Genomic DNA, 23,870 nt, shown 5'->3' on the forward strand with positions numbered 1-23,870 from the left:
ACATTAAAAAGCCACAAAATGGTATTTATTGTTTACATTTCTTAAAAAAAAAGTGACAAAATTTGAAATTTGAGACTTTGTTTCATATCAAAAGTAACCTGCTCTGTCTTGTCTGTCAACGCGTTGTCAGTGTCCTCTTTGCTCCGCAATGTATTTTTCACTGCGTGAGAACATGATGTGTGGCGTGAGAGCAGCATGGCTTGTCGGATATAGCAACAGTAACTAAAGGGGGCGGGTCTTTGCAAACGGTCATGGGCTTAATCATGTGTCCGTTGACAGGCTTCACAAACTAGCCTCCCAAAGATGAGTCCCAGGGAAACTAAGATTTATTTAAAAAGGAAGACACTGGGTGTGAAGTGCACATGTGTCCGGTTTGGCTGATCTACTGGCACAGTATGAACTGTGGAAATCTGGAAACAAACTTACCACTGTTCTCTGGCATCATCTAGCTTTGTGAACAAAAAACCACAACTGCTACAACAAAAAGGGAGAGAGAGAGAGAGAGAGAGAGAGAGAGAGAGAGAGAGAGAGGGAGAGGGAGAGAGAGACTGTGAAAGAAAGTGAAAGATAACAAGAAAGAGGAAGAGTGAAAAAAGAGTGAGGAACAGCAAAAGACCTGGAAAGTATTCCTGTGGAATGAGAAAGAAAAGAGGAGATATCTGTATGAGAGAGAGAGACTAGGCCCTCAGACAGAAGGGGAAACACATGCCCTGGCACGGATACAGACACCCACAGGCAAACTCATGGCTCCCTGCCAACAGCACGAATGAACTCACTTACCCCTCGCTCTCTCTCTCTTTTCTCTCATTCTCCCTCTTTCAATCACAGCACTCACTCATTCCCAACTCTTTATTCTCCCTTTCTAGGAGTGGCTGGCTTTTGTATGTTCGCTCTCCCTTATTTTCTCTCCACCTCGCTCTTGTGTTACATCTCTCTTCCTACCTTTTTCCGCCTCTCGTTCTGCTGATAAACACTCAGCTTGAAAGAACTGGAAAGAACCAGTGCTAACTGCCTTACCACTAACCACTGTGTATTTCTATCATTCAAACACACATTTTAGGTTGACATCTTGTGTTTTATTGACTCTCACAAAAGCTGAGCCCAGTTTTTCTGTCTGTCATGATGGATGTAATAAATGTGAGGTGTTAGCACTGGAAGAAAGGCATCAGCTGATGAGCTGGGATCAGGTCCCTCCTGCTGGCCCCGTAATGTCAGAGACAGCGTGAGATGGGGTGGCTGTGTGCATGTTCCCATCCATCTGCATCACCAATGTCTACGCCACAACATCTCCCATAATCCCACGGCACAAAATGCCACTTCAATCAGCACTGTCATTATCACCTCTAATTTCCCACCTTCAGTGTTTGAGCTCGAATGTTCAGTCTGGCTTTTAGTTTGAATCTGACACTCTCTGTGAAGCATGTTGTGTATTAATTAGTGCACCACATTTAGACTGTAGAAATGTTGTCAATCTAATTTCCATCCTCTGAAGACAGGCTGTATATCATCCTCTGGCGGAAAAGGAATGTCTTGTGGCAGGAATATATACTGAGACACAGCTCTTCCTTCTCATTCTGTCAGTACGGATCAATCTTCTTCCAAATATAGCAACTCTTCACAGATTATCTGGATTTTTCTCATTCAGCCTTTCTGCTGAATGGACCTTTCCAGTTCTGGGATGGAAAAATTGGCTTTCACACAGGAGGAACAATTTCATAGTTCTATTGGCTGTACTATTGGCTGAAGTACCCGGATTTTGCCGCGTTCGCACTGCAGGAACTAGGAATGATTTTAGTTGTAGTTCTCCTTTTGGGTGAACTAAATTAGCTCCTATAGGAACTATCAGTGACGTAAGTGTACGTTGATTGGTCAAACGCATGTCAAATACCGGCACCCAGCATTTTTAAAAAGCCGTGTAAACATATTTACCTCACGAACATGGAAAACAGCAACAATGGCATTTACCTGTTGTCTAGGGGTGGGCGATATGAGCTAAAATTCATATCACGATATTTTCCACTGTCCAGACGATATCGATATTATATCGCGATATGAAAAAAAAAAATTGGAATCAATTTGAGTAGACCTTAGTTAAATTACAGGCAAAATATGTATCTTATCTAGGGGTGGGAAATGGAATCCTTAGGCACCTCACGATCAGATTCCGATTCTAGGAGTCACGATCCGATTCTAAAAGGATTCTTGATACTTTTTTTTTTCTTATTAATTAATTTGTTTATTAATTATTTTTTTAATTACATATGGAATTATAAGTAGTCTACTTTTTAAATAATTACAAGTTAAAAAATACAACTGTATGTTAAGAATTTTATATTAGGGACATACCCTATTTAAAGTTTCAAAACAAGCAAGTGAGTCGCCTAGTAAATAATAAAGAGGAACAACGAAACATTACAAGCAAAAAAAAAAAAAAAAGAGTGCTTTCAGAACATTTTCCATTCAAGAGCTGCGAGTGATTTCTCACTTTCTCGGCTTTACAGTTGTTTGATTATTATGATGATATAGCGATCTAATAAGCTGCATCCAGACTAATGCACAGATCTCTTTTGAAATAAGAGATTTCTGTCCTGTCTGTTTAACACTTCAAGACATAACTGACTGTGTTTATATCAATTTCGCATCATAGAAGCATTTTGAGAAGTACATTTAAGCACTAGTCACACACAGCCACACGCGTGAGCGCGCTTCACAAAGCGAACATGAGAATTTGAAATTGAAAGCAGCCTTCTGTCAGTGAATTTCATATTTTAATATAAGCCCACAGCATTCCAAACAACATAAATGATGCCTTCGTAGAGCATAAGGAAAATAAGGAAAGGAATAAAGTAAGGAAAATAGGCCTACCGGCGAGCGAGACCACAAACTGCAAACGTAACATCAAGCAAAGCACACGTTTCTCGCAGCTCTCTCATACATGTGCAATGAATCCCGCGAACGTAATGTGCTTCAGCTTTTCCGAACTTTCCGAGCTTCGCGCTCAACTTCAGTATTAATTGAAAACGCTCTCTCTGCTCCGTGCCAGTGGACACGCACCATGCACACGCAGCGTCATCGCGCATCTGCAGTTAAAAACTAAGCTCAGAATCGATCCAGAATTGTTGCATCTATGCATTGATTTTTTTTTTCTCACCCCTATTGTCTATATGCACGCTTGTTTGTTGCTGTTGTGTTTTTGAGTAGGCGGTTTGTGCTCTATTAATTTGGACTGTTACAATGCTCTCTGTGTTTGATTACTAATGCCTGTGTAGTAAGACACTGGACACGGTTAAACGTTAAACGTTAAACGTTCAGCATCGACATTAGTAGTTTTAAAAGTTGTAAAGAGTACAAAATTGAACAAAACAATATAAATGCAAAATTAGAATTCATGAATATTTAACAGTATCCACGGCATAGCAAAATCTATATCATGGCAAAACATAATACCGGTAGTCACTTTCATACCGGTATAGCGCCCACCCCTACTGTTGTCTGCAGGGTTGTGTTCTTTTCTCCACCTCGTTGATATGTAATACTGAAAGTTCTCATAGGAGATTTAGTCTCTTAGCCCCACTTTTTGCTCTTTCGGTTCTACATTCCATCTCCGTTTTCACAAAACCCGTTATCCTCAATCCACCGGGTTTTAGCATTTGTAAATGCTGTGCTTAAAGATACCGCTGTCGGCTGCTTCAGAGTTCAGATTTCCAGTGCGAATGCAACCAGGAACATGGCCCCGGGGGGGGGGGAAAAAAAAAATTGTTCTTGGGGAACTATCCTAGTGGCTAGTTCTTATAACCGAGTTCATAGAACTATGCAGTGCGAAAGCCCCTATTATAAATGTATTTACTCTCACTTTTGATCAATTTGATGCATAATAAAAGTATTCATTTCTAACCCAAAACTTTTGAAAGTTTTTAATGTTTTGAGTGTTTTTCCAGCATGGAAAATATTTTGGCATTCTGCAGTGCTTTAAAATGCTCCCATTAGTGTTCACTGTGCAGCATAGACAGCTTCATTGATTATAACGGGAGTTTTCGCAAAAGAGCTGCTTTGTGTACTTTGCGTTGTAATTGACAGCTTCAGTGATAGCAGCGATCTTTGCTCACTTTCTGTATACAAATATATATTTTTCAAGCTGCTAAACCTAACCCTATCATGAGCCTGTGAGATTGCCGATACACAATATTATCACATGCAGTAATGCAATTAATTATTTCATTATTAATTTGCTTATGTACTTGTTTATTTATTTTTTAACTTTGTTTTATTATTGCTGGAAATGAGAATCTTTTTCTATAATTTTGTGAGCAAAGATGGAATTGGTGATGATGAAAAATGTCACATCGCATAGAAACATTTCACCCAAAAGGCTAGCCCAGGGATATTACACATGCAATTTGTAAACTTTGCACGAGGGTTATGCCAGTGAAGGAGTCTCAAACCACAGTCAATTATTCCCTGAAAGTCAAAGCAAAAACTGACCGAGCTTTTGGCATCTGACACTGCATGGAGCATTAATTCTCTGAGACACAACGAAAGCAGTATAGTATTACAGTATATCATCTTAATTTATTAGCTTAATATTTCTCTTGTGGACCATTTTTATTACGAACTTTTCAAATCAGTAACTCAGTCTCTTTTACATAAATTTTTAAATATAAAATAGTTCTAAGCACTTTGTTTTATGATCTGTCCTGACAGTTATTATTTTTTATTTCATAAATAAATCTGATAAGTTAATATTATTACCCTACAAGGGTAAGGTGTGTGGATGTCTGTGTGGATGACTGCGTTCGTCCGCCACCACTGAAGACCATTTTTGACACAGGAAAACCGTGTAAAAAGGTTAAAAAAAAAAAAAAAAAAAAAAACAACAGCCTCCTTTCTGTTCTGAAGACCTATTTACAAGATGTTAAATCAAAAATGCAACTGACAAAGCATTTTTATTCCTCACGCAGGTTGATGTTTTATTTACATTACACATTAACTAGTAAGATGCAAGCTTTTGCATTAACAAGCCTTTGGTGTGTGAATTTCGTGGAACAAGCCTTTAAACAGGAGCAGTATTTATGGTGCTCAAACACACACACACACACGTCGAGCAGGATGAATGGCATATGACAGCTGTTAGGATGCACCTTCACCTGCATCCAGCAAAGCTTTTAATATCACTACTGCTTACATGCACTCAGTGACTGCGAGCAGATGAGGTTATTGTGTCTACAGTGGGCCTGCTGGTAAAGACCTGCCCTGTGTGTGTGTGTGTGTGTGTGTGTGTGTGTGTGTGTCAGACAGACAGACAAGACAAACTGTATTTCCCCTTTTCAGTGCCTCTTTCTGTTCTCTCCTCTGTACCACCCCCTCTCTCTCCTTTCCTCCCTCTTTCCCCTCTCATCTGACCTTTCCATTGTTCTTTCAGCCAGTGGCCCCTGTAGGTTATTTGGGGTCACAGTGCAGGGCAGCTGTCTGACCTCTGCGACGGGCTGTGAATAAAAACACCCTCCCCCTCTTAACACAGTTAAAACTGTCTATTACTCTCTGCATTCTCACACCACTTTAACCCATATTTACAGATCTGGACTCGAGTCAAATGCTTACGGCTCTGTGCAAAATTACATTCAGAGCGATGAAAGCTAATCACATTCACCTTCAAATCCCATCATCAGCCATCTGCCTTTCAACACTGCTGATAAACCACACTACCATAATTCATATTTAAGGAGTTTCTGAATGGATGCCAAATGGGAAAAGGCCAATAAACTGTATGCAGAGGTTGTCAAGTTAGACCAAAAATAAATAAAAGATAAAAGAAAAAAAAAAAAAGACAAAAAAGCCCTAAAAAATTTTTGGCATGCTAACATTGAGTTCTGATTTTTGAAGTCCAAACCGGGAAGTACAATCATTTCCTGACATCCTGACAGTATTTCCACTCTGCTCTCAAATACATAGACATCTCACCCATCCCCCACCTCTCAAAACACACGAGCACGGACACAACCCCCACCCACCTGTACATCAACGCCTAGAATATTTTCAGCACTCGTGTTTTGACAAAAAGCAACATGAAGAGCCACACAGAAGATCCCCAAACAGCACGTATGAACTAATGATATACAAATAATCACATAAACAAATAATTTATAACAGGCCTACAAGGAACAACTACAGTTACTATACGCTCATAAGAATGCATACAACCTGATCCCTTTAACAAGCACACACAAAGAGAGAAGAATTTGTGTTGCATAACAGCAGAGTGAATGACTTACCAATAATGTGCAGGATAATCTACGCTAATCCTTTCTGCCTGCATCATTCATGATCAGTGTCTTTCTGTGTGAGAGAGCAAAACCATGATTGTTTTGATCAAGGTCATATAATGAACCACAAGGTGCTTCCACATATCTGCGATGGCAGGGTAGAGCATACACAACTACACAACTATAGAGGTAACACAGGATGTAGACGGCCTGAAAACAGAGTGATGCTAGAATCTTGTGTATGCATGCACACACAAACACTTGTCACAGTGTGAAACACGAAACACAGTCTCATGACTAGGAATGCACAAATGGCAGTAACTGAGAACACTTCATTCGCACCACAAAAATAAAACAAACAGTTAATCACGTGCTTATTCAACACTATTACAGAGAGGGTGTCAAGAAACTAAATTGCTTTGAACTAAGACATTGAAATACAAAAATAGCAAGACATGACGCAGTGGCCAAACAAGTCCATCTAGCTTATGTTATGCTCGCATGCACTTTAAAAATTGAGATCAGTCAAACTAAAACAAAAATGAATTATTTAAATGCACCAGTCCATTTTTTCTGAAGTTGACCTAGATAATGTGATGGTAGCTTGGCTTTTTCCAGAAATTTATTTAAACTTATTGGAACACGACGGGCCTTGTAAATAATTACCACATATCTGGCAAGGTTTCATAAAATAAACACAAAGCAACAAAAAAGTAATAATTTATTAATAAATAATCGAGAATGTAAAAACAGATCTGTGCATTAAGTCTTGCAGTGTAAGTGCAATACACAATATTAATAGCATTAATACTTAATTACATTTATTTAATATTTTTATTTTCAAATAGTTAAAAGAAAAAAATAAAATGGTTCCAATAGTTTTATTTATTCCAATAATATCTATGTTCACTTAAGACATAACAGACTGTTTATAAGGAAACTCGCTAATACGGGCATTTTGACATAAATTTATGTTTGGTTGATTTTTATTTTGATAACAGACTGTGGATGTCAAGTTAGCAATGTAAGAATTTGTATGTTGTGTGCAAGGCGCCTGTGGAATCACTTCCTTATAACAGCGGAAACAACTTAAAATACTCTGCCAATTATGGTCATACAGATAAGAATAAGACATTCAGGATGCCACTTTCTGCTGTCTCAGTTTCTTTCCCTGAACTGGTCTGCCGAACGCGTCACAAAAATGAACTGAAACTCAGCATATAGTAGTAGTCATAGCGCTGCACGATTTATCGTAATCGGATTGAAAATCGCAATTTGGCTTAGTGCGATTATGACATCACAAAGGCTGCGATTTTTAATTATATAAATATGTACACGTCTGTGATCAGTAGTAAATGACGCTCCATCTGAGAGCACCGCATTAGAAAAAGCAACACACGTCAAATATACAAACTTTCCAAACATGAGAAGCCTTTATGAACTTCTTTTCTAACAAAAGACAACATTTAATGTGTTTTTACTCCAAACTCACTTCATAACGTCAGTTGTGTGTTTGAAATAGCATTTTGATTAGCACTGGATTATAAATATACTTTATTATTACGGAAATACCAGAGAAGGCTTGAAGAAAACATATAAACCATGTATTGTTGTAGTCATCTGTTTATTTTATGTTTAATCAATCAAAGCATTTCTACCTTCTTTTTATTCAGTCACAGCGATAGCATGATGCCCATTGGGGATTTCCTGGAACAGCGTTTGTTATATTGCGTATATTTGGAGTATTCGGAGTATCTGCTCAAGGGCGCCCTCCGGCGTCCAGTATGAAACAGACATGTTTAGCGCCAAGTAAAGCTCACTCAATCCTATTCAGGGTAAAAATAGGAAAAATAATTCCTCTCTCTAAAGAACTTTAAGGGGAACATATAATCAATATGTTTTTCTCCAGCGTACATAAGTGTACAGGGGTTTTTTTCCACAGTGGATGCATAAGAGGCACATAGTTCATATTAAATACATGGACTTTTGCATACCTCCTGACAAAAATAAAGAAATTATTGAGACAGATTTTTATCATAATAATATAATATTTGATAATAAATCCTTAGACCTTTCTAATGATTTATAGACATACTGCTTGCACGTTAACAGGTAACCCCACATTTTGTCATACAAGTTTTAAATATTATTTTCAAATTATTATGGTTATATTTATAATTAAAAACTAATGCTAAATACTTTAATAATGAAAGTTATTACAACAGTAATATTTCTTATTTGGTTTAATATTTTTATTTAACAATAATGATAATAAAAATAATAAAAATAATTAGTCAAAATAATATATTAGCACAAAATTTCGGGCCAAATTGTGGTATTGTTTATATATTTTTTTTCTTTTATCATGTTTTATAAAATCACATTTTATATCGCAATTTTAACCAGAAAAATCGCAATTAGATTTTTTCTCCAAATCGTGCAGCCCTAAGTAGTCGCACAGTTTTTTTTTTGTTTTTTTTTCTGTTATTTAAGTGAATATTTTGCATATAAGCCTATTCCTTTTATATATATTATATTAATTTTATTCTGTTTTTCTCCATTCATAGAAGTGGTGAAGGTGCGTGATGTGTGAATTAAGTTCTGTTGTTTATGTTGCTATTTGCACATGTAAAACTAAACCCATGGAAATAAATTGACATTTTTAATGGGTCAAAGACACCGATCTATTCTAATTTAATTTAATTCTAATTTAACAATCTTGTTGGTAAACGAGCGTTGGTTAATGGTCAGGAAACAAACTAAACAAAATAAACATCCCAAGTAAGAATGTGTGGATGACTGTTCACACTGCCCTCAAAAACCACAATTACAATATGTACATAAATAGTCTCAGGTGCAGATTAAAAGTTACTCAACACAAACAAACGACCATGCACACATCTCAAAACCTCCCACAGGATGAATGAGAGTTGCATCAGGTGTGTGTGTGTGTGCGTGCGTATATGCAGTTGATAAACATCTCCACCCGTTTCCTCTCATCAAAACAAAACACACACAGTTAGCAGGGGAACACCAGTAGCCTCTCTCCTAGCACTCCAAACCCCAAACACACTCCCGCTGGCTGTCGGCAGAGCTACCCTTTTGTCTGCCAAAGCTGCTTCAGACAACCATTTTTCAGCAGCGGCCGAGCAGAAAATGAGATTCCACCATCAATAACCTGCAAGCCTCTTCTTAGCAGTCTGGAATTTCCCCCTGAGCCAAGCGCTCACATCCTCCACAGTCTGGAGAGAGAGACGTCACAGACGAAGACTTTACAGTAAAGCTATGAATGGATATTAGAGAGAGGCTGGGGAGAGGGGCTTTTGGAATTGGGAAAGTCTCAATTCTCTAAGTGCCTTTGTCTCTAAGGCTGTCTTCTTTTGTGCAGAAACGAAACCAAGGGTCATGGTTGCTGAGGGTAACTCAAGAGCTCACAATCTCTCCACTCCCCCTCTTCTTTTCTTACACCTTCTCTGCTTGACACTTGCTGAGTGCATGTGTGTGTCTGAACTCACTGACCCCTATTTCTTCTTCTCTCTTCACCGTTCATCGTATCCTAGGCTATCTAAAAATGTGTGCTGAAATGCGAGTTTGTTGCTGTCAGCTAAATGAATGCTTATGTGATCACATTTTCTGCAAAGATTTCCTCTTTCAGGCATAAATCAAAAACATCTTTTATTAATGCTTCAAGCTAAGGTTTCATTTGTTAACATTAGTGAACATGAGCTAACAATTAATACAACTTCTATAGGATGTACTAATCTTAAATGCTAATTTCAACATTTACTAATACAACCTCTGCTTTTCAAAGTGTATCAAAAGTTGTAAATTAGTTAGTTAATGCACTGTAAACTAACATGGTGAAGAAATTTGAAAAGAGATGAAGATAGAGAGAGAGATCTGTAACTCACATAGTGAGAGATGCTCAGTGATAGTTGCTTTTGCTCTTGTGCTGTTTATACAGGTGCACCCAAACAACCCTCTGGCATTCTGTTAGCATGACATCATCAGTGCTTAACAAAACAATGATCTGAAGACCAATAACATCCGTCTACAATCTAACACACTTCATATGATACTCTGTGTAAACCCTTACACATTTCCCAAATGTCCGAATTCCAACTAATCGACTGTTTAACATTTTTAAAAATATTATTGAAATACACATATTATATATATATATATATATATATATATATATATATTATATATATATATATGGCAAGAAATTGATAGTTATATTCAGCAAAGATGCATACAATTGACTAAAAGCGACAGTAAAGATGTTTATGTTACAGTTACACAAGATTTCACAACTGTTTTCAACATTGATAATAATAAGAAATGTTTCTTGAGCAGCAAATCAGCATATTAGAATGATTTCTGAAGGATCATATGACACTAAAAAAAACTGGAATAATGATGCTGACATCACGGGAGTAAATTACATTTTACAATATATTAAAATAGAAAATATGTTGCAACAATACAATATTATTAAAACAACAGCAAAAAAGACACTGTTTTCACACAGAGGTTGCATAAGAGAATTTAATCCGCAACCACAATCGCAAACAACAGTCAAAATCCATATTTGGATTTATTACAGTTCATCACAGAGAAGGTTTGATCGCAGATTTAGTCGCAGCAAACAGCCCAAGCGGCTCGTGAGTCGTGACAGAACACGGACTGACTGAATGACACTTTCATTTAAGCAGAATATCTCAGTAGAGATCGCTGAACTCCAGCTTACTTGTTTGTCAGTGTTTTCAGATCATCAGCCCTTCTTCCATAGTATAGAGAGAGCGCATGCACAATGCACATGGTTTCCAGATTGCAAAGATTAAGTAAAACTGGGCAGAAAATAAATCCGTTTAACAAAAAACAAACATGAAAGCTCGTAGTAGAGGATTGTACTACAGTCTGTAATATTACGTCTCCTTTTTTACATTTTAGTCTCGTCTTTTTTCACCAATGATACTGCATGTTGATATAGTCAGTTATTGTTTAATGAACTTTTTGTCGTCTCGTCTTAGCTCATCAACAAACATTTTGTCATAGATTTCATTAACGAAATTAACACTACCAAGTAGGGATGTAACGATTAACTCAACTCACGATTCGATACGATTCACAATACTGGTTTCACAATACGATTTTCTCAGATTTTTTTTTTTTTTTTTTTTAACAAAATGAGATTTAAGGCAAATTATAAATGAGAGAGTGTCTTTTTATTATTATTTCTCAGACAAAATGCTGCATATTTCTTTGTGAAATTGAAAAATCTTTTTAACAAAACTAAATTGAAATTTTAAAACACATCCTAAATCAAATAAATAAACAAATTAATAATACAAATAAAAGAAATCTCTTCATATGAGTACATGAACAAGATGTTTATTAATCTAGGCTGAACTATCAGTAGCCATTTAAATTTAGAGGCAACCACTGTATTTTAATCTCTATCCCAACAAAGATGCTGCATACATGCTTACAAGTTTTTAATTTAAATTAGATTGTATAATTTTTAACATTTGAAGCAAAAAAACAGAATGCTCAGACTTTAACATTGTGAAAATATGCTACATAAAACTTCATAACAGCAGACGGCTGCATGAGAACAAATTCACTGTCTGACAGCAGGTGGCGCTTATGGAACAGCGGCCATACAGCACTTCCTTGGTTACTGCTGTAAAAGCAGCGCTGCGTGCTTATAAACACTACTTTAAAATGCATTGTACGGAGGTAAGATAAGAAAATACCATCTAAACTTTTCTGAGTTCTCCTCAGATATACATTCATATAAACCCTGCCCAGAAATGTATCACGATTCATTTAGCATCTCAACCGTCTTGAATGGTCACATATTTTAATCGATTTTCAACCGGTTCCATCCCTACTACCTACGGAAGCTACGGGAGTTCATAATGTGTGAAATGTGTGCAACCCAAAAAGAAAATATTTACACTAATGACTATTTAGCTTGAGATACACCAAAGACTTCTTTTTGAAAAGTCTGTGCTCCTCACAAACAGGTAATGAAACAAATCTTGCTAAATGCATCAACCTGACCAGATGGATAGAAATCACATACCTGGCAGAATGTAGTCACGCGTTATACTGGGGGGAAAAAAACATCTATTATCAGTGTTCATATTCTCAGATAACTGAATGCTGTTGTCGGTGCTGATTAACATAGATAAATCAGTCAACCTCTGCTCACCGTAGACTGCTGCTGTTATTAGATCAACAGACACTGATAGAAAGCACAGCTTCTCTTCCAGTAAAGTCTTGGGCACTCTTCCACATGAGTCAATACTTTATTATGCTGCCAGAAACTCACTCACACATATAGCAAACTCATACTGGATCTAACTTCCATACAAAATCCACAAGCTACAGCCCTCATATAAGACATCAGGTAAAGAACAGAGACCTGAGGAGTATTCAAGCTAAATGACATGAGGGCTAAAGAATTTATTACAGCTTAAGAACAAGCACTTGTAGATGTAAAGGGATGATGGTAAAGACATATTTAAATCTCAAATGCAGAGCTGTATCCAGCTCATAGCTCTAAACGGGCCACTCTGGACATCCTACAGGCTTGCTAAGAAAACAATGGGAAATAGGATGTGTCAGAGGGATTTTTCCAACAGGCAATTTCCACTGTCTTGCCTTTGGCTATCCTTCTCCATCTCAACTTGATTACTTTTCCTACCTCTCTTGATTTTTAACTGACCCCCATGATTTTGTTCATTTGAATAGCATAAGCTACTTACGGTATTAGAAACAGTAGTTTTTGTTTCTATCAGGTAAACAAGCTTTTTGTTCATGGATACAATGTTACATCACTGGGCTTATTCAACACACTCAATATTTCCTAGCTCATATTATGCAAAGAAATCCTAAAGCTGGCATTCATATTCAGAGGAGTGACTTGCGTGGAGAAAGAAGATCCTTGAAGTCAGCAATAAGTGGTTGATAGCAGGAAGGTGCAGCCTGTTTCCATTCCATCTTCACACACATCTGTCAATTTCGCCAGTTCTTACACACACAGCTGCTATATGCTCTGCTACGCAAAATCTGTCCAGCCCTCGCATCCTGTTTCATAAGCAGTTGCTTGTTTCATAATGGGCCAGTGAGTACAAAACCCTGAGGCAGAGAGAGTCACCACCAATACACTACACCCTCACAACTGCTGCTGAGGATAATGTAAGGTAATGAAGAAAACACATCAGATGCATGACAGTCAGCCCACACACAGCCTTTACTCTACCCTGATATTCAGGTCGAAGTGCAGGTCGAGTGAGAATCCAGAGAACAGCTGAGCTAAACTCAAAACACAGACATTAGATACACAGAGACTGGTAAAAAGATCCACTAAAACAGAACGAGTGATAAAGCCTTGCTTGCAAACTTCAGAAAGCATTCCATGGATTTTATTAACTGATTTTTTCTGTCTTCAGTGATAACTTCATATCACAGCCAACAGGGGATTTGCTGATTACTTTTACCAAAAGTAAAATGATTGATTAATTTTGTCTAGGGATGCACAGAAATTAAAACTCTGGGCCGAAACCGAAACTTCTGGATGCACTTGGCCGAAAACCGAAACCGAAAATGCTTTTTCAAAATTATTTATTTATTTACTATTTTAAATTAGCTTTTTTTTCTTTTTTTTGTATAATTGTATTTATATTAGACGTTTTAATGAAATTCAATCATTTTATTTATACTGAATTTTAAAAATACAAGCCAATATAATAAAATAACCACACTTTTATTGAAAGTAACTAACACTTGACAGGAAATATATTAATATTAAATATCAATATATTATTCATTTCTATGCAACAGAATCAGATTTAACAGATTTATTTTTTGACCAATTATCCAAATATACAGGTGCTGGTCATATAATTAGAATATCATCAAAAAGTTGATTTATTTCACTAATTCCATTCAAAAAGTGAAACTTGTATATTATATTCATTCATTACACGCAGACTGATATATTTCAAATGTTTATTTCTTTTAATTTTGATGATTATAACTGACAACTAAGGAAAGGCTAAAGACAAAAAGGACTGGACTGCTGCTGAGTGGTCCAAAGTTATGTTCTCTGATGAAAGTAAATTTTGCATTTCCTTTGGAAATCAGGGTCCCAGAGTCTGGAGGAAGAGAGGAGAGGCACACAATCCACGTTGCTTGAGGTCCAGTGTAAAGTTTCCACAGTCAGTGATGGTTTGGGGTGCCATGTCATCTGCTGGTGTTGGTCCACTGTGTTATCTGAGGTCCAAGGTCAACGCAGCCGTATACCAGTAAGTTTTAGAGCACTTCATGCTTCCTGCTGCTGACCAACTTTATGGACATGCAGATTTCATTTTCCAACAGGACTTGGCACCTGCACACAGTGCCAAAGCTACTAGTACCTGGTTTAAGGACCATGGCATCCCTGTTCTTAATTGGCCAGCAAACTCGCCTGACCTTAACCCCATAGAAAATCTATGGGGTATTGTGAAGAGGAAGATGCGATATGCCAGACCCAACAATGCAGAAGAGCTGAAGGCCACTATCAGAGCAACCTGGGCTCTTATAACACCTGAGCAGTGCCACAGACTGATCGACTCCATGCCACGCCGCATCGCTGCAGTAATTCAGGCAAAAGGAGCCCCAACTAAGTATTGAGTGCTGTACATGCTCATACTTTTCATGTTCATATTTTCAGTTGGCCAAGATTTCTAAAAATCCTTTCTTTGTATTGGTCTTAAGTAATATTCTAATTTTCTGAGATACTGAATTTGGGATTTTCCTTAGTTGTCAGTTATAATCATCAAAATTAAAAGAAATAAACATTTGAAATATATCAGTCTGTGTGTAATGAATGAATATAATATACAAGTTTCACTTTTTGAATGGAATTATTGAAATAAATCAACTTTTTGATGATATTCTAATTATATGACCAGCACCTGTATAGTCCTACAAAGCTATTATTATCAGAGCATGTGAGCAGAGCGTAGAGGGGAGGCTTATATTTTCGACTCAAATTTTCAGTCATTTTTCTCTTTCGGCCGAAATTTCCGTGCATCTCTAATTTTGTCCACTGGGAACTGAATGGATTGTTAATGTCTGACAGGTTGTCCCGCCCTCACGCCAGTAACCGTCATCAGAGAAGAGAAGAGATATTGCTTCAAGAGAAAGGGCAAGTTATTTTTATTAAAGATTATGAGGGTGCATGAAGTTTTAAAAAATAATGATTTGCACAGATAAATCATTTATATTTATAAACATTTTCATAGTGACTTTCAGTTTCAACCTCAACCCAACAGCCTTGACAAATGGATAATGCACAACTTTATGTTTTTAAATATAGAGAAAATATTGTTTAAAAATGTTTAATATCAGCATAAAGCTTATATCAATTAAATATCAGCCACTAAAAACACATTTCTGAAAAACATTTTTGGCATTGTACTTCATGATTTAAGGGCTTTATTTGTCATCTGTTTTGAACTGAATGAACTCCAATCTCTTGTTGGATTGCTAACGTTTAGTGATAAGAGCCTTTAGTACAGGACGAATCTCCAAAATAATGTGACTTCTGTCACAAAACATTACAGAAATCTTTCAATTTTACCATCAACAATTCTGTTATTCTCCAATAGCAAGAGCCTGCATTCATACAATGCCTGCAGTCAACTCAATGCCAGGAACGCACAGGGCTCATGTGGCTCAGTAGAACACACGAATACATTCTATCACTCAATACAGTCTATCCCCAGCACTCGACACCACAATCACTATCTGAATACACGCTGTACTTGACACCCAGTGTCACATGAACGCATACAGACACGCACACCTACATTTTTAGTCCCTCTTGCTGGCTGCTCTCCAGATTACTAAAAATGTCAGAGAAGTAGCAGCTGCTATTGATGTGGTTGTGTAGACAGACACTGACTTTCTCCACAGACCGCCACCACTGTAAGACCACTTGCACTTGACACCACTGCTGACAACTACAGAACTCTTACAAAGAGCACAAACGCTGAGTGTGCACCCAAACACGAGTGCATGCAGCTAGTTTAATGCTACAGCTGCACTAAAGTACATTCACTTCCTTAGAGAATCTGTTTAAATAGACTGATTAAACATCTGAGGTGAGAAGTGATCAGAATGTATTCTAAGATTGCTCACTACTCATAAACAGCACAAGCAAATAAAGCAGTAGGGAAAAAAGGAAGTTGTAACTGTTCTATTTTGCTTAGCAGGAAATACTCGCAAAATGCTGCTGTGCTGATATGAATATGATGGGTTCATGTGATAATCACCTTCTACAGTCAAATTAAACAGGGTAAACCTGTCAGCAGTGCTTGGATAAAATTCTCATATCGACAGAACGAGCATGCATACATTTGCTTATATTCAAGTATATGCGGGTCATAATCAGTGATAAAAAATCTAAAAGACTTTGCTGTTATTTTAAGCTGTGTAGCAAGTCACCATTACGTAACAAAGAAAGAGGAACTGATTGTAGAGATAAAACGGGAGGCGTCTGAGAGTAGAGGAGAGGTGAGTAGTGGCTGTTTGCCCAATCCCTGTGAGGGGCTGTGGGGAGTGGTTGACAGTTAGGGCCTCCAGACAGTGCATTTACTGAACTTTAATGGGGCACTCAGCACTAGTACTCCATTCTGACCAAATACAAAACTGATGTCAGATCAAGGACTTCTTCTAAAACACCCAGAAGGCCTCTGTGCTCTCCACTCCACACTCCACCAGACACTTAAGTTCAAATTACCTTCTTATAATGCATTCAAATGGTTCAAAACACCACCCACTAACAACAACGCTAACATACACATTCCTTGCAGTAAAAACAAAGGCTTCCCGACCTTTGGCATGTAGCCATTAGTCAAATAGTCTTAATGGTATTTGCAGCCTATTTACTCTGGTCTTTTTTTAGCAATCAAACACTCGGCCATGGGCACATGTTTACAACACTCACACTGACCATCACTAGGGCAGGACAGACGCCATGGGAGTTAGTCCAAAACTCTGCCTTAGCTAATGGGATCAGTCAGGCTCAATTCTGATCGAATCAAGTCATACATTAAGACATTATTCTGCAATAGTGCATTTTGTCTAAAAAAAAAAAAAAACAAACAAACAAATTTGACTTACAGCTTTATTACTGTTACCATGTAGTTTTGCTCCAATATATAGAAATTGTCCATTTTACCTTCCAACACTCTAACGCTAAAGCTATTAGGGGTGTAACAATATATAAACCGAACCGAAAAACCACGATACACCACTCACGGTATGTACTGCGATACTCTTATTGCGCCCCCAAAACATGCTGTTTTGACGCTATTTAATGTGGCGTGACAGATCAATGTACAGGCACCTCAGTTCCAACCAGCAGCGCGGAGCGCAAGTGAACGCGATCATCTCTTCCTCTTTAATACTAGTTACAGAATAAACTTTAATGAACATCTGAAGGTATGTTGAAAGATACAGTACAACTTACTGAAACTAGGGCTGGTCCGAATACCATTTTTTGAGCTTCGAAGCTCGGTAGTAATCAGCACCGAATATTCGAAGCTTCGGCAGGAGGGGGCTGAAGATATTCTTCTCTCTAATAAAGGCATGTGTAACGAGTAGAAATATGGTGCAGCCCCTTTAAGAGCTGCACGCTCCCGGTTGAACTATGTCGAAAGACTCGACCACCGCATGTATGCGGGTTATTTGTTTTTCTGTCGCTATTTAAAGTTATTTTCTTTATTAAGTAATGCTGTGGACGGTACAACATTTGCAACGGACAGTTACACGAGTTTCTTGGGGAATAAAGCGCCAGTTTTGAAATGTCAATCGCCTCTGTGAACTCTGTCTGGTAACAATAACTCAAGCTAAGTGAGCTAACGTTATCCCAATTTGCTCCGTAGACAACGCGTTACAGCAGGAATCTCTGTGTGTCTGTCTGCCTGTTTGCATTTTGATTATGTCGAGAACACGCTCAGAATTAATAAACTTTTAATAAACTACAAAATATTGCGAGCCAGAAGCGGTGCGCCTCACACGGGCAGGGCTAATATGCTCCGAGAATGGACACTGCACTAGTGAGTGATACAAAACACAGGTCTGTTAAGTCAATACTTTTAAAAAGGTAGCCTAACATTTTTCTGACAAACAAATCGCTCCCAAATCAGAAATTAGCAGCAGCAGTAATTCCTGACACAGTAAAGGGTAGGGTATTTAAATAAAAGAAGAACGAAAAATAAATGAACGAATGGTAATAAATAAAGAACACGCCGTCACAGTAAAATCTCACGTTTGAGTTTTAACAAGCTCCTATATTTCGCAGTATTCATTTAGGTAAAAAGACTAATATATTTTGTTTCTATGACAAAGCAGTGCAGCTTAACCCAAAATACGAGTTCACGCAGTTGTGCGCTACAGACAGAGAATACTCCAGTTGCAGGGAACACATCAGTAGGTTAAGAAGCAAATATATTTATTAAGTATAACCAGGTTGGGTTCCTTAAACTGTCCGTCATATTAAAAACGGCTAGGTTATAAGATTATTGTTAAAAAAAAAAAAAAGAGTATTGTATTTCGCCAGATTTTATACTGTACACATTCAAGCGCAAATGAGAACCGTTTCGCAAGGGGGATGCCAGATGTGCAAAAAAACAAACAAACACGAAATTTGAATCCCAAAATTGAAAATCAAATACCAACCTACCAAACAAATATTCAAATATTCGAATATTCTGGTCCAGCCCTAACTGAAACATAATATCTTGTGTAATCGCTCAATCAGTGTTTCAACTGCGGAAAGACATCAATAAAACAGCCTGTAAACACTGTGTCACGTAGCATTTACCTCAGGTGAGTCCACAGCTTGTTAGTTCGCCAGAGAAATGAACTCTCGCTAAATATATGCACTATATTAGCCTACATATTCATTATATTTTACTTAACTTATTAGTGATGTCTTTTTTAATGTATGTTTAAATATATCTGTCATGAAAATGACAGCCACTGTGTAAATGATTATATTTCAAAAATGATTATCATATCTAAAAATAAATAGCAACTGAATTTAGGCTAATAGTTTGGGCTCTGAACCTTTCATATTATAGTAATTATTGAGAGAATTACTATAATAATTATAGTAATTATTAAGAAATCCTTATCCTTAAGAAACTTTTAATTAGAATTGAATTCATTTAAAGACAGATTTTGTTCAGTAAACTACTGTTTAATAAAAAAAAAAAAATTTTGTTTAGTTTTCTCCCCCTGCTGTACCGAACCGATCCGTGACTTCAAAACCGAAGTATGTACCGAACCGTTAGTTTTGAGTACCGTTACACCCTTAAAAACTATCATTTTTATTTAGAGAATTTCTTTTACTTTTATGACTCCAAATAGCAGAACAATGACTTTATCTCACTCAATGTATGTCAGAAGGTTAAATCTAAAAATATTTTGACCCTATATACATGACTGATCTGCATAAACGCCTCTCCAGATTTGGTGCCATCAACAGCAGATATGGGGTATTATTGCCTCACTGAGCTAACAAACACAGCAGTGTCAACATTACACATACAGCACACTAGTGGTTACATCATGCTGATATCACTCCACCACTGGGGGAACTCCAGCAATTCTGTCTTATCTAACTGTGCCTGATATGACACAACTGATGCTGATAGCAGGCAACAGAACTGAACACAAAGGTGGGTGACAGGAGAATGCTTTTTCTTCTAACAGGGCAATTCATGGACCCAAAAGACCTGTAAAAATGAAAGTAGTGAAAACAACATTTAGAAGATCATAGTAAAATGCTCTTTACAGCATCAAACTGATGCTAATTAACTAAAATGTGAAATCAGTAGTTTTATTCTGCAATTTATAAAAAGTGACAAAGATTTGTTACAAAAGATTTCTAATTCAACCAAATGCTCTTCTTTCAACAAATATCACTGTTTCAACTTTCCACAAAAATATTAAGTAGCACACAACCATTTTTAACTGATAATAATAAGAAATGTTTCTTGAGCACCAAATCAGCATATTAAAATGATTTCTAAATGATCGTGTGACACTGAAGACTGGAGTAATGATGCTGAAAATTCAACGATGCCTTTACTGGAGTAATTTAAAGTATATTAAAATAGTATATTTAGCAACAGTAATAGTAATAATATTTTGCAACTTCTTTTAACATTAAAAAAATAAATTAATAATAATAATAATAATATATATATATATATATATATATATATATATATATATATATAATATTTATATATTGTGCATCCCTACTATATTTACACATTATTAATGTTTATATATTTAACACGAACGTTCAAAAGTTTGGGGTCGTTTCGTTATATATATATATATATATATATATATATATATAAAATCGGCCACCATATCGGTATCAGCCGATATATGTTCATTTTTAATGTTATCCTTATCAGCCCGATAAGAAAATTTGACCGATATATTAAAGCCGATATATAATGGATTATTTCCTTCAGCTGAGACACTTCAGATGCACACTGTCCACCATTATGGTTTTAAATTGCTTGAAATATGATTAAAATCACTTCAAAAAGGAAAATACAGTTAAGTGCAACATACAGCGCAAGTCTGTCATATAGACTACATAATATTGTAATGAGAACATTATAATTGTGTGCTTGGGACAAAGGCTTCTAATAGCAAGACTTTTCTTTTTGTAATCAGGCTTTCAAAAATTATATAAAAATCTTTTAGATTTATTGGCCAATATATTGGTTTTCGGCTTTCAAAAATAAATAATTATCGGTATCGGGCAAAATTTTCCACATCGGTGGATCCATAAAATATAATCTACATGGACATGGCTGATGATGATGAACACCTTTAATGAATAAGACAAACAATGTGTTTTTCAATGCACAGTGAATGCAGGAGCAGATCTTCTGGAGCCTTATAGAAGCAGCACTTCAGCAGGGTCAAAACCCACTCATTACAACACAGCCAACTCAGCAAAGTGGTCCACCACAGTCGATACAAAGAGTAACGGCATGATGGGAAGCCAAGAAGTCTGCTTACACAGAAAGCATTTTGCATATGGTTAATTTCCTCCGATGTTTCACTCTAGCTGCTCGTTTATCAAAATGAAGAACGGTCAAGGACAAACACTTGGTAAGCTATCAACTCCTTATCTTGTCCCTGAATACTACTTGAGCATGTTCCAGAGTTCATATAAGGAGAAACAAGGCATCTGACATGAATTAACAAAAAGGCCTGCTTTAATAAAGCTTGCAGCTGCAAAAATGCTGTGCACCATGTATTAGAGTTTGTGCAAAGCATTTCAAAAACAGACAGAGATAAAGTGGTAAACTAGCTCCACATTTCACCAGACAATGCTTAAAAGGCAAACTCATTTCTTTTCAATGCTTATCACTAATCTGCATGGAGCGGTGAGGAGAGGGAGGAAGAATATCATTACTCAATACTCAACGCAGAGGGGTGGAACTGGAGTTGATGTGAGTCCAAAACAAATCTGTTGTTTTCTGGCCATGAGTTCTGGCAGCCCTGCAGAGCAAAGAGGTTGTCTGAGGCCAGTTATGTTTTGGGTTCAGGCATCTCGCTGGTCCACTTATGACACTGTGCTTTGTTCTCTTCTAATGTACAGTGGGAAAGAATGCAGCTCAAGAGAAAAAAAGCCCTCCGCTGGCCCATGTCCAATTACACTAATACACTTAAGCTGTGTGGCCTCCATTTTTCACATTCCACTGCCTTTCATGTGCAAATCAACAGCTGTTGACAAGCATTTGGTATCCACTATGATTTATTGACCCTTAATAACAACATCCGAGACATGGAAAGTGAGCGAGTGTAGGTCTAGCCTTATAATCAGCGGGCTATGAAGGTGTTAGAGACCTTTGTGAAGGGGGCGGGGATGTTATCTCACCGTGTTTATGCAAGTCTTCAACACTTTCTGAGTGATATTTACAGTACAGTGAAGGAAACCAAAGTCTCCGCTTCACATGAAAACAATGGAACAGTGAGGCAGCGTAGAGATTTGTGAAGTGCTACACAAATAAATCGCAGTTCAGTACGTCACTGCACGAGCTCCAGCTCTAAATATGGGCTCAATAAACCACATATTGCTGGAGTCTATGAAGGCCATTCCCATGAAAAACATACGATTAATAGCAATACATTTATTTCTTATGTTCATTATTTATATTTCATAAGATATGTGTCGATCTAACCCAATTTTTTTTACTACACCAGTAGAAGATTCAACTAACAAAATGATCTTTAAGAAACAACATTATGGCGCTATTCTTTCTATACCAGGACCATGTAGCACCTAGACACGTTCAATAACGAGATGTTGACAAGAAATCCTAAATACCACCCATTTAATCTGATAAACACCGAAGAAACATTCACAGATTGAAAATATACGCCTTGTTCTCTGCTTGCACCCGGCAGCGTTACCACAGAACTAGCTAAGCATTCAATTCAAGACCACATAAACCGAGCTAACTCAACTAGCTTAAACCAAATAACCGCTCAACGGCAACAGTGTGCTTTGCAAAACATTGTATATAACGCTAGAAAGCTAACTGAATACATAACGTAACCTGCCGAGCGAAATTTAACAACATTCCGTCTAACGTTAAATCATAAACACTGTTAGCTATGCTAACTAGCCGGCCAGTCTTCACGGAGGGGTTGATTTCCGCCTTGCGCAGGGACACTCATTCAATCTAGTAGAGGTTCAGTGAAAGAATAACGGCCGTTTGCCGCCGACAGACCCCATTTCTCCGTCAAACGGATCTAAGAACTCTCAGCACCCTAAAAACCGATAAACTGCAGACAGACTCGTGGGCAAAACGTCTTGTAGTAACTTACCACTCCGTGGAAGGTGAAGGTCTGTCGCTACCGGACGTTTATGTAGTTTCTGTGGAGAAAGAAATAAAGAAATTTCCACGAATAACGTTAATCCACATGTACGGTTTGCTACGGGCGTGTTTTCGTCCTCGTTGCTTTGAGCCCTAAATCCACTTGAGCGCCGCGCTTCTGTCGCGTGAGAAACTAAGCTGCTCTCGCGCTCCCTCAATGGTTTGGCCTTCTCGCGCTCCTCGTCTGTTTTTCTTTCTCCGCCGTCTGTTTTACTCGCGTTTCCGCCCTCTTATCTCCAAACGGCTGTTATTCGAGAAGAGCAGTTCGTGTCCATTTTGTGTAGTTGTTTTTCGCAGTAGTGGCTGTAAATACACGAAGGGACTGAACGAGAATCTCTGCGGATCAGAGATGACTTGAGTCCGTGTGTGTGACTGACTGACTGACTGACTGCTGCTGGCAAAGCGATAGTCGCTAGACGTCAAGTGCAGCTTCTCAGCTCTTAAAGGGACAGTGCGTTTCTTTAGAAAATAGGTTCCACTGCTATGTAAATTACGATCGATAGATAGATAGATAGATAGATAGATAGATAGATAGATAGATAGATAGATAGAGGAAATTGTATAGACAAGCCATGCATTAAAAAAAACAACAACAAAAACATTAAGGGCTTATTTACTAACGCAA

The 23,870-nt window shown here is 37.4% G+C and overlaps 1 protein-coding gene and 1 long non-coding RNA gene across 6 annotated transcripts in view; one reads left to right on the plus strand and one right to left on the minus strand.

Moving 5' to 3' along the window:
* ncor2 (nuclear receptor corepressor 2) overlaps positions 1-23,643 on the minus strand; it is a 108,824-nt gene extending 85,181 nt beyond the window's left edge. For 3 of the 5 annotated variants that reach the window (XM_051904432.1, XM_051904429.1, XM_051904428.1), the window contains exon 1: positions 23,196-23,643. The gene's annotated coding sequence lies outside the window, so the exon portion shown is untranslated. The remainder of the gene's footprint in view (positions 1-23,195) is intronic. The other 2 variants (XM_051904430.1, XM_051904431.1) reach the window with 1 other exon arrangement.
* Positions 10,490-19,659, plus strand: LOC127518089 (uncharacterized). The gene is made up of 3 exons (XR_007931460.1): positions 10,490-13,477; positions 14,421-14,581; positions 14,655-19,659. It is a non-coding gene; the product is annotated as an uncharacterized LOC127518089 (long non-coding RNA).
* Positions 23,644-23,870: the final 227 nt, after the last annotated feature.

Source organism: Ctenopharyngodon idella, chromosome 8, assembly GCF_019924925.1.
Source record: "Ctenopharyngodon idella isolate HZGC_01 chromosome 8, HZGC01, whole genome shotgun sequence".
Classification (NCBI taxonomy): domain Eukaryota; kingdom Metazoa; phylum Chordata; class Actinopteri; order Cypriniformes; family Xenocyprididae; genus Ctenopharyngodon; species Ctenopharyngodon idella.